Source organism: Pelobates fuscus, chromosome 12 (assembly GCF_036172605.1).
Source record: "Pelobates fuscus isolate aPelFus1 chromosome 12, aPelFus1.pri, whole genome shotgun sequence".
NCBI classification, from domain to species: domain Eukaryota; kingdom Metazoa; phylum Chordata; class Amphibia; order Anura; family Pelobatidae; genus Pelobates; species Pelobates fuscus.
This window is the reverse complement of record NC_086328.1, coordinates 101,023,907-101,035,947: the sequence shown is the minus strand read 5'-3', so window position 1 is coordinate 101,035,947 and position 12,041 is coordinate 101,023,907. Positions and strand designations below refer to the sequence as shown.

The 12,041-nt window shown below is 53.7% G+C and overlaps 1 protein-coding gene across 1 annotated transcript in view; it reads right to left on the bottom strand.

Moving 5' to 3' along the window:
• PIK3C2A (phosphatidylinositol-4-phosphate 3-kinase catalytic subunit type 2 alpha) overlaps nt 1-9,751 on the bottom strand; it is a 101,066-nt gene extending 91,315 nt beyond the window's left edge. Inside the window, exon 1 of the mRNA XM_063438277.1 lies at nt 9,683-9,751. The gene's annotated coding sequence lies outside the window, so the exon portion shown is untranslated. The remainder of the gene's footprint in view (nt 1-9,682) is intronic.
• Nucleotides 9,752-12,041: the final 2,290 nt, after the last annotated feature.

Below are 12,041 nucleotides of genomic sequence, written 5' to 3'. Positions count from 1 at the left end.
ATAGAGAGTAACCTTTAAACTATCTGGCCAGACGCTTCCCAGAAACATTCCATCTAAAAGGCATGAAGATCTTGGCAGAGGGAGGTATTTGCAGATTTCCTATTCCAGAAGATTAGATGAACACTTAATGCTCAGGGGCTGCTTGGCCAGGAAGCTAGAATCACTGTACACTAAATAAGTTTCCACGCTTGCAATATGCAGCACTTAACAAAAGTTGTGTTAAAGATTAATAGCATTCTGCTGTGTCTGCAATTCTGCAGTGTCAGCAGGAACCAAAGATCTCCCTGTTCTGACAAATCAACTCGCGTGTCCGGAGTCCCATCTTTGAGAAAAGCCAGTATTTATATGATAAAACATCATCTACACATTGTGCTAGTCACACATTTCAAATCTCTTTTACTCTTAAAAGGGTCAATAATTACTATTTTAAATTCTTAACACCCTTCATTACCAAGGAGGTTTGAAAACGACCCACATTCTTCAACGGAAATATTAACAGAAAGACTTAGGAAAAAAAAAATGTTGCTGAAAAACTTAAAGCTGGCCACGATAGACAGTTGTCAGAACAAACATTGTATCACAGTTTGCTGCATAGCCGCAAATCAGTCAGTGCAAATGACCACCCCTGTCCACCGCCACAAGTGCCTTCAATGGGGACGCAAGCATCAGAACTGGACGATTGAGCAATGGAATAACGAATAACGTTTTCTTTTAGATCAGGTTGATGGCCGAGTGCGTATGTATGTTTACCTAGGGAAGAGATGGAAGCAGAATGCACTATGGTAAGAAGGAAGGCTGGTAGAGGAAGTGTTATGCTCTCGGCAATGTGCTTCTGGGAAACCTTGGGTCTCTGCATTCATGCGGATGTTACATGAGGTTCTGCAAAGATTGCAGGACCAAAGTTTGAACTGTCCCTGATCTGCATGGAGACAAACACTCTCCACAGAAATGCACTCTTTATGACAAGATACTGATTGGAACAGTAATTTCTGCACATGCGTGCTAGCCTCTCATGGCTTCTGATGTGTGTTAAGGCAAGTAAAATACTTTATCAAATTTAATTAAGGTGGACCAGTTTTTAGAAATTCCTAAAAACTTAGAGTATTCCTTTAACCCCTTAAAGACACATGACATGTCATGATTCCCTTTTATTCCAAAAGTTTGGATTTTGCAAAGACCCCCAACGGTGACAATGCTGTTGGGGCTCTGGTGGCAGGCAAAAGGGAGTTCTTCCTACATAACCTGTCACACACAGGTGGTGCCATTATCTTCTGATGGATCCCCTTCAGTTCCAGGAGCAGATGTCACTGCTGTACTCTCACGCATGTGCAAGAGTACAGTATTCCAAGTCTTTGGAGGATCCGCGAGACACTCCATAGATAAAGCAAATACCAGGCAGCCATCATTAGTAGGAGTATTTCATAAGATTCTATAAAATACTCTTTTTCTGTTACTTCAGTACCACTTCTGGGTATTGTTACCTTCATCTTTTTTCTTTATACACTGCTTTCCCCAAACTGGTGCAATACTGTTGAGATAGACAAAAAGAATTGTATTGCTGGACATGAATATAAAGATTATGCAGCTATTTAAAGCATATTTTGCAAATATCACCGTTGGTTATTTTGTTTCTTGCAGTGCAGTAGCCGGGGGTACAGGGAAAGTTTTACTTACCTGATGCTGCTCCTCACGGCTGCAGCTATGACCATCCTGTGGATAGTCTTCAGCTCCTGGTGTTTCATCTGCCAGGAGCCTACCTCAGTACTGTAGTCTCCGCATGCCGAGTCTACAGAGAATCTAGACAATGTCTGCATAGTTCTCACAATTATTACTAGTCCCTACTTTGTCCTAATGAAATTCCAACAGTCCCTACTGTGTCCTAATGAAATTCCAATTCCAGTCAAAGATTTGGGAAAATGTCAAAGATTTGATTTTATCTTTAGAAAATACGCTTTCTGTAACTTTGCTACTTCTGTACCACTACTGGGTATTGCTGCCTTCATCTTTTCCTGATGAATGATACCTTTTTTGTTTTGTAATGGGTTACACAAACACTCCTTAAGAAAGAGTCCTCTTAAAGAGAGGCTTCAGAGAAATCAATTTGTTCATCAGAAAGAGTAGCATGGTGAAACCATTTATATAATACCAACATACACATTTACACTCACATCAATTCACAAAACGAAGAAAATAGTTAAAGGACCACTATAGGCACCCAGACCACTACAGCTCAATGAAGTGGTCTGGGTGCCAGGTCCATCTAGGGTTAACCCTGCAGCTGTAAACATAGCGTTTACATTAGAGTTAATCCAGCCTCTAGTGGCTGTCTCATTGACAGCCACTAGAGGCGCTTCTGCGCTTCTCACTGTGATTTTCACAGTGAGAATACGCCAGCGTCCATAATAAAGCATTGAGTAATGCTTTCCTATAGACTGATTGAATGCGGGCGTGGCTCTTGACATGCATGTGCATTCGGCGGATGACATCGGAAGAAGGAGGAGAGTCCCCAGCGCCGAGGGAGCCCGACGCTGGAGAAAGGTAAGAATTTAACCCCTTCCTCCCCCTAGAGCCCGGCGGGAGTTGAACCTATTAATACTATAGTGCCAGGAAAACGAGTTTGTTTTCCTGGCACTATAGTGGTCCTTTAAAGCTCCAAACAAAATACTTTTATTAAAACACTGTATTTTTTTGTATTTGTAACCTTTGCTAACATTGTTGGGGAGCTCCAATACCCAGCATAGGTATCTCCACTATTCCTTCCTCGAAACTGAAAGAAGTATAATAATCCACTACACTTTCCCCCCAGCAACTAGACGACACATAGTTCTGGGAGCCAACTGATTTTATTTTTGCCACACACTGTTTTTATGCACAGACCCCTATACAAAAATACAGGGCTTTTCCTCCCTGATCCTCTGTGCCTGAGAGATCATTGTGTGAGAAAAGGCCATTACTCAATTATCTAGAAAAATCTACAATATTTTAAAAACACACCAAAAATACATTTTAATACTTAAGAACCCCACGAAAGTCACATCACTAAATAGCTTGGATCTGAGCGCTCACTTTGCAGAGATATCAGTTGGATACCTTATTTGGTACGGAATCGCCATTTGAATGACGTTTTGACCAGTCGGCCACGAGGTGATGCCCCAAAACAGTTCCAGACAAAACAAGGCAACAACCGGTTATCTTTCGGGGTTCTCGCACGAACACCAAAGAATGCTCCCCCTGGCTATTGGGGTACAAATGCTCCCCCTGTTCTGTAGTTTATGCCCCCCGCACGCTGTTCTCATAACTGTTCGGGAAGTTGGGTGGGCAGTGGTACCAGTTTACCAGGTGTTCGTGGGGTCACATAGCCGAAAACAGTTCCACGCTGTCGACTAGAGATCGACCGATATTGATTATTTTTAGAACCGATACCCATAATCTGTGAACTTTCAGGCCGATAGCTTACTGATATTCTCTACATTTGGATGCAGTGTGTTTGTGTGTAAATATGTGCGGTAGGAACCCCCCCCCCCCACCTCCCTCCCCGTCACTTAGTGTGTCCCTCCCATTCCCATGTTCCTCTCCCTTCTCTTTTATTGGTGTCCCCCCCTACCCCAGTGTTCCTTTTCCTTTCCCTCAACCTTAGTGTCCCCCCATAATGTTCCTCTCTACCCCCCCTAGTGTTCTTCACTCCCCCTCCCAAATTGTTCTTCAGCCCCACCCCCACCCCCATCCCCCCTCTTCCCGGTCCCATAGTGTTCTTTACGTTCCCCCACCCCCGTCCTTAACACCCCCCCTCCTTAGTGCCTCTCTCTCCTCCCCGGTAGTCTCATGGTAGCGTGGACGAGCGGACCCGGACGGACTGACAGGAAGTGCTCTCTCAGTGAGCACTTACTTTTAGCCTGGCCGGGTACAGGAAACATAAGTTCCTGTAATGCGGTGTGCACTGCTCCGCTCGACCATGCTACAGAGTGCCTGACAGGAGGGAGCGCAGTGCACCCACCTCCTGCCGGTCACTCAGATCTAGCGCCCACCCGGGCCGGTGCACCTTAAGGCAGCCGCTTGCGCCTTATGGACTCACTGGCCCACTCATTCATTATCGGTATTGCTGGTGATTATCGGTCGATACGTACAAAAACTTTTTTTAAATAATCAGAATATCGTCCCATAATATCGTCAAAACCGATAATCGGTCGAACCCTACAGTTGACGACCATGTACCGATGCCCGTGTTCAGGAGACAAAATGGCTGCCAATTGTTTGAACACGTTCGCGTTCGGTTATACGAACGGCGGCCACACAGGGGAAACACTTTCCTTAATGAGTTTTCCAATCAGTTTTCCTGGCACTGCAGGTCACCTCTCCCTCCCACCTCCCATCCCCGGTTGCTGAAGGGGTGAAAACTGCAATAATTACACTTGCAGGGTTAAGGGTAGTGGGAGTTGGCACCCAGACCACTCCAATGGGCAGAAGTGGTCTGGGTGCCTGGAGTGTCCCTTTAATAGTCAGGGATGGTCGGTTGTTAAAAAGGTGCGAACAAGGGGACTACACAGATGGGGGTTCGGCAAACGAACAGGGGGTACAGGCTGCCGAACAGAGGGAATAGAAGTGTAGTTGGGTCCTCTATTCCGCTACAAACATGAACGCCCCTTTCAGGAAACCCCAAGTTCTCCCTGCATCCATATCTACCTATTATGTCACTGAGGCGGTCATCAGCATGTTGCATGTTTCGAAGATGGACATTTTCTTTCTTTTATGACCAAAATGGGCATTAACCATTACGAAATCTCATTCAACTTGAAAACACAATGAACATCTCAGCAGCAAAACAAATGATCTCAGTATGACAACTAAGATGGCATGGTGCTTGGAGTATCACTTTAATCTCATATATCATTGGAGACACCACTGCAGCATGCTATTATACCAAGCAAGTCACATCCATCAATCTTATTTAGCAAAGGGCTTTGATCACATTTTGGAAGAGAGAGTGTGTTTACTTTCAAATCACACTCAGCACTGTCACTTACTCCTCCCCCCCCTCCCCCCCCCCCCCACTCGCTGTCCCGTCACATATCGCCCATTCACTCAGCCTCCCGTCACTCGCTGCCCCGTCACATACTCCCCCGCCACTCGCTGCCCCGCCACATACTCCCCCGCCACTCGCTGCCCCGCCACATAACCCCGCCACTCGCTGCCCCGCCACATACCCCCCGTCACTCGCTGCCCCGCCACATACCCCCCGTCACTCGCTGCCCCGCCACATACACCCCCCGTCACTCGCTGCCCCGCCACATACACCCCCCGTCACTCGCTGCCCCGCCACATACACCCCCCGTCACTCGCTGCCCCGCCACATACACCCCCCGTCACTCGCTGCCCCGCCACATACACCCCCGTCACTCGCTGCCCCGCCACATACACCCCCCGTCACTCGCTGCCCCGCCACATACACCCCCCCGTCACTCGCTGCCCCGCCACATACACCCCCCGTCACTCGCTGCCCCGCCACATACACCCCCCCGTCACTCGCTGCCCCGCCACATACACCCCCCGTCACTCGCTGCCCCGCCACATACACCCCCGTCACTCGCTGCCCCGCCACATACACCCCCCGTCACTCGCTGCCCCGCCACATACACCCCCCGTCACTCGCTGCCCCGCCACATACACCCCCCTCACTCACTGCCCCCCACATACACCCCCCTCACTCACTGCCCCCCACATACACCCCCCTCACTCACTTCCCCCCACATACACCCCCCTCACTCACTGCCCCCCACATACACCCCCCTCACTCACTGCCCCCCACATACACCCCCGTCACTCACTGCCCACCACATACACCCCCGTCACTCACTGCCCACCACATACACCCCCGTCACTCACTGCCCCCCACATAAACCCCCCCGTCACTCACTGCCCACCACATACACCCCCCGTCACTCACTGCCCACCACATGCACCCCCCGTCACTCGCTGCCCCACCACATGCACCCCCCGTCACTCGCTGCCCCGCCACATGCACCCCCCGTCACTCGCTGCCCCGCCACATACACCCCCCGTCACTCGCTGCCCCGCCACATACACCCCCCGTCACTCGCTGCCCCGCCACATACACCCCCCGTCACTCGCTGCCCCGCCACATACACCCCCCGTCACTCGCTGCCCCGCCACATACACCCCCCGTCACTCGCTGCCCCGCCACATACACCCCCCGTCACTCGCTGCCCCGCCACATACACCCCCCGTCACTCGCTGCCCCGCCACATACACCCCCCGTCACTCGCTGCCCCGCCACATACACCCCCCGTCACTCGCTGCCCCGCCACATACACCCCCCGTCACTCGCTGCCCCGCCACATACACCCCCCGTCACTCGCTGCCCCGCCACATACACCCCCCGTCACTCGCTGCCCCGCCACATACACCCCCCGTCACTCGCTGCCCCGCCACATACACCCCCCGTCACTCGCTGCCCCGCCACATACACCCCCCGTCACTCGCTGCCCCGCCACATACACCCCCCGTCACTCGCTGCCCCGCCACATACACCCCCCGTCACTCGCTGCCCCGCCACATACACCCCCCGTCACTCGCTGCCCCGCCACATACACCCCCCGTCACTCGCTGCCCCGCCACATACACCCCCCGTCACTCGCTGCCCCGCCACATACACCCCCCGTCACTCGCTGCCCCGCCACATACACCCCCCGTCACTCGCTGCCCCGCCACATACACCCCCCGTCACTCGCTGCCCCGCCACATACACCCCCCGTCACTCGCTGCCCCGCCACATACACCCCCCGTCACTCGCTGCCCCGCCACATACACCCCCCGTCACTCGCTGCCCCGCCACATACACCCCCCGTCACTCGCTGCCCCGCCACATACACCCCCCGTCACTCGCTGCCCCGCCACATACACCCCCCGTCACTCGCTGCCCCGCCACATACACCCCCCGTCACTCGCTGCCCCGCCACATACACCCCCCGTCACTCGCTGCCCCGCCACATACACCCCCCGTCACTCGCTGCCCCGCCACATACACCCCTGTCACTCGCTGCCCCGCCACATACACCCCCCGTCACTCGCTGCCCCGCCACATACACCCCCCGTCACTCACTGCCCCGCCACATACACCCCCCGTCACTCACTGCCCCACCACATACACCCCCCGTCACTCACTGCCCCACCACATACACCCCCCGTCACTCACTGCCCCACCACATACACCCCCCGTCACTCACTGCCCCACCACATACCCCCCGTCACTCACTGCCCCACCACATACCCCCCGTCACTCACTGCCCCACCACATACCCCCCGTCACTCACTGCCCCACCACATACCCCCCGTCACTCACTGCCCCACCACATACCCCTTATGTCACTCACTGCCCACCACATACCCCCTCCGTCACTCACTGCCCACCACATACCCCCTCCGTCACTCACTGCCCACCACATACCCCCTCCGTCACTCACTGCCCACCACATACACCCCCCTCACTCACTGCCCACCACATACACCCCCCTCACTCACTGCCCACCACATACACCCCCCTCACTCACTGCCCCCCCACATACACCCCCCTCACTCACTGCCCCCCCACATACACCCCCCTCACTCACTGCCCCCCCACATACACCCCCTCACTCACTGCCCCCCCACATACACCCCCCTCACTCACTGCCCCCCCACATACACCCCCCTCACTCACTGCCCCCCCACATACACCCCCCTCACTCACTGCCCCCCCACATACACCCCCCTCACTCACTGCCCCCCCACATACACCCCCCTCACTCACTGCCCCCCACATACACCCCCCTCACTCACTGCCCCCCACATACCCCCCCGTCGCTCACTGCCCCCCACATACCCCCTCCGTCACTCACTGCCCCCACCAGATACCCCCTCCGTCACTCACTGCCCCCACCAGATACCCCCTCCGTCACTCACTGCCCCCACCAGATACCCCCTCCGTCACTCACGGCCCCCACCAGATACCCCCCCCCGTCACTCACTGCCCACCACATACACCCCCTCACTCACTGCCCCCCACATACACCCCCCTCACTCACTGCCCCCACATACAACCCCCTCACTCACTGCCCCCCACATACACCCCCCTCACTCACTGCCCCCCACATACAACCCCCTCACTCACTGCCCCCCACATACACCCCCCGTCACTCACTGCCCCCCACATACACCCCCCGTCACTCACTGCCCCCCACATACACCCCCCGTCACTCACTGCCCCCCACATACACCCCCCCGTCACTCACTGCCCCCCACATACACCCCCCCGTCACTCACTGCCCCCCCACATACCCCCCGTCACTCACTGCCCACCACATACCCCCCCGTCACTCACTGCCCACCACATACCCCCCTCACTCACTGCCCCCCACATACACCCCCCTCACTCACTGCCCCCCACATACACCCCCCTCACTCACTGCCCCCCACATACACCCCCCTCACTCACTGCCCCCCACATACACCCCCCTCACTCACTGCCCCCCACATACACCCCCCTCACTCACTGCCCTCCACATACACCCCCCTCACTCACTGCCCCCCACATACACCCCCTCACTGCCCCTCACATACACCCCCCTCACTCACTGCCCCCCACATACACCCCCGTCACTCACTGCCCACCACATACACCCCCGTCACTCACTGCCCACCACATACCCCCCCCGTCTCTCACTGCCCCCCACATACACCCCCCGTCACTCACTGCCCCCCACATACACCCCCCGTCACTCACTGCCCACCACATACACCCCCCCTCACTCACTGCCCCCCACATACACCCCCCCTCACTCACTGCCCCCCACATACCCCCCCGTCACTCACTGCCCACCACATACCCCCCCTCACTCACTGCCCCCCCACATACACCCCCCGTCACTCACTGCCCGTCACATACCCCCCCTCACTCACTGCCCCCACATACACCCCCCGTCACTCACTGCCCCCCACATACCCCCCCCGTCACTCACTGCCCACCACATACCCCCCCCTCACTCACTGCCCCCCCACATACACCCCCCGTCACTCACTGCCCACCACATACCCCCCTCACTCACTGCCCCCCACATACCCCCCCCCCGTCACTCACTGCCCACCACATACCCCCCCCGTCACTCACTGCCCACCACGTACCCCCCCCGTCACTCACTGCCCACCACGTACCCCCCCCCCCGTCACTCACTGCCCACCACATACCCCCCCCCCGTCACTCACTGCCCACCACATACCCCCCCCGTCACTCACTGCCCACCACATACCCCCCCCGTCACTCACTGCCCACCACATACCCCCCCCCGTCACTCACTGCCCACCACATACCCCCCCCGTCACTCACTGCCCACCACATACCCCCCAGTCACTCACTGCCCCCACCAGATACCCCCTCCGTCACTCACTGCCCCCACCAGATACCCCCTCCGTCACTCACTGCCCCCACCAGATACCCCCTCCGTCACTCACTGCCCCCACCAGATACCCCCTCCGTCACTCACTGCCCCCACCAGATACCCCCTCCGTCACTCACGGCCCCCACCAGATACCCCCGTCACTCACTTTCCTCTTTCCCCTTCTATTCAGTTATTCCGGTAAGTCTAATACGCACGGTTGCCGCTCCCCCAAACCATGTTCCACCCACACTCACCGTTTCCTGTCCGGGCCCGGGGCTCCGGTAAATCCGCTGTGAGCTTCAAACGTCATGCGCGTTCCCGCGGAAAGCAAGTGCGTGTGCGTATCCGCTAGTTATGTATTGCACATGCGCAGTGATTCCATCCGACCTACGGCCAAGAGCGACACCTACTGGCTATTATTGATAACTACATCTTGTTAGCTCCAGGAGGGGTTCAGACTCAGCTGAGGGAATGCCATCCATCTTGCTGATTTAAGGATTCAATTATAGCTGTGTAGCTGCCAGGACACTGCTTGGGAAGTTGTGTGTGGAGGGAAGCTGCTTGTGAGCGAATACGGTTGTTCCCTGTGTAGTGTGTGTGGATAGGGGCTCTAGTGTATGTGTATAGCTACAGGCTATAGTGTGTATATAGCTACAGACTATAGTGTATGTGTGGATAGGAGCTATAGTGTATGTGTGGATAGCTACAGGCTATAGTGTGTGTGGATAGGAGCTGTAATGTATGTGTATATAGCTACAGGCTATAGTGTGTGTGGATAGGAGCTATAGTGTATGTGTGTATAGCTACAGGCTATAGTGTGTATGGATAGGAGCTATAATGTATGTGTGTATAGCTACAGGCTATAGTGTATGTGTGGATAGGAGCTATAGTGTATGTGTGTATAGCTACAGGCTATAGTGTGTGTGGATAGGAGCTATAGTGTATGTGTGTATAGCTACAGGCTATAGTGTATGTGTGTGTGGATAGGAGCTAGAGTGTATGTGTGTAGCTACAGGCTATAGTGTGTATGGATAGGAGCTATAGTGTATGTGTGTGTAGCTACAGGCTATAGTGTGCGTGGATAGGAACTATAGTGTATGTGTGTATAGCTACAGGCTATAGTGTGTATGTATAGGAGCTATATTGTATGTATGTATGTGTATAGTTACAGGCTATAGTGTGTATGCATAGGAGCTGTAATGTATGTGTGTATAGCTACAGGCTATAGTGTGTATGTATAGGAGCTATATTGTATGTATGTGTATAGTTACAGGCTATAGTGTATGTGTGTAGCTACAGGCTATAGTGTGTATGGATAGGAGCTATATAGTATGTGTGTGTATGCATAGGAGCTGTAATGTATATGTGTATAGCTACAAGCTATAGTGTGTATGGATAGGAGCTATAGTGTATGTGTGTATAGCTACAGGCTATAGTGTGTATGTATAGGAGCTATATTGTATGTATGTGTATAGTTACAGGCTATAGTGTGTATGCATAGGAGCTATAGTGTATGTGTGTGTAGTTACAGGCTATAGTGTGTATGCATAGGAGCTGTAATGTATGTGTGTATAGCTACAGGCTATAGTGTGTATGGATAGGAAATATAGTGTATGTGTGTATAGTTACAGGCTATAGTGTGTATGGATAGGAGCTATAGTGTATGTGTGTATAGTTACAGGCTATAGTGTGTATGGATAAGAGCTAGAGTGTATGTGTGTATAGTTACAGGCTATAGTGTGTATGGATAAGAGCTAGAGTGTATGTGTGTGAGAATAGGGCTGTAGAGTATATATGTGTTGGTAGGGGCTGTAGAGTATGTGTGTAGCTATAAGCTGTAGTGTGTATGGATAGGAGGCAGAGCTATAGTGTGTGGATAGGGGCCTCCTGGTGTGGTGCATCGTGGTGGGCTGTCTGGGGCTGCAGCGCTGGGCAAGCTGCTCTTGAGATGCCCCCAGCACCAGACTGATCTTCAAGCGCCCGAACGTGGGGGCGCCGAGAGGAGCCATGTCACAGGGGGCCCTGGAGGTGGCCATGTGGCGACCCCAAAGCTGTATTAGGTAAGGCAGAGCAGGCACCTGCTTACCTTGATGGCAGGTGCCTGCTCTGCCATCAAATGCTGGTGACCAGAGTAGAGGGGGATGAAGCAGGCAGGCAGCGAGGGAGGCTCTTCTCCCAGCCTCTCACTCCTCCCTCGTGCGCCCTCTGTGATGCCAGGAGCCGGAATATGACGTCATTGTGGCCCCGGCATACTGAGGAGCTGCCCCACACTGAACCCCAGGGAGGTGAGTGTCTGCCTGTGTGTGTGTGTGTGTATGTGTGTGTTTTTGTCTGTGAGTATGTCTGTCAGTGAGTGAGTGTATGTCTATCTGTCAGTGAATGTCTGTGTGTGTGTGTGTGTGTGTCCATCAGTTAATGAGTCAGATGAGACAGATTTAATAGTTCCTCTCTTGCAACTGTCATTAGTCTAATACTATCCTTACCTTTTATGTCATTTTACCCCACTCCCTCTAGCATGTAAGCTCATTGAGCAAGGCCCTCAACCCCTCTGTTTCTGTGTGTCCAACTTGTCTGGTTACAACTACATGTTTGTTCGTCCACCCACTGTAAAGC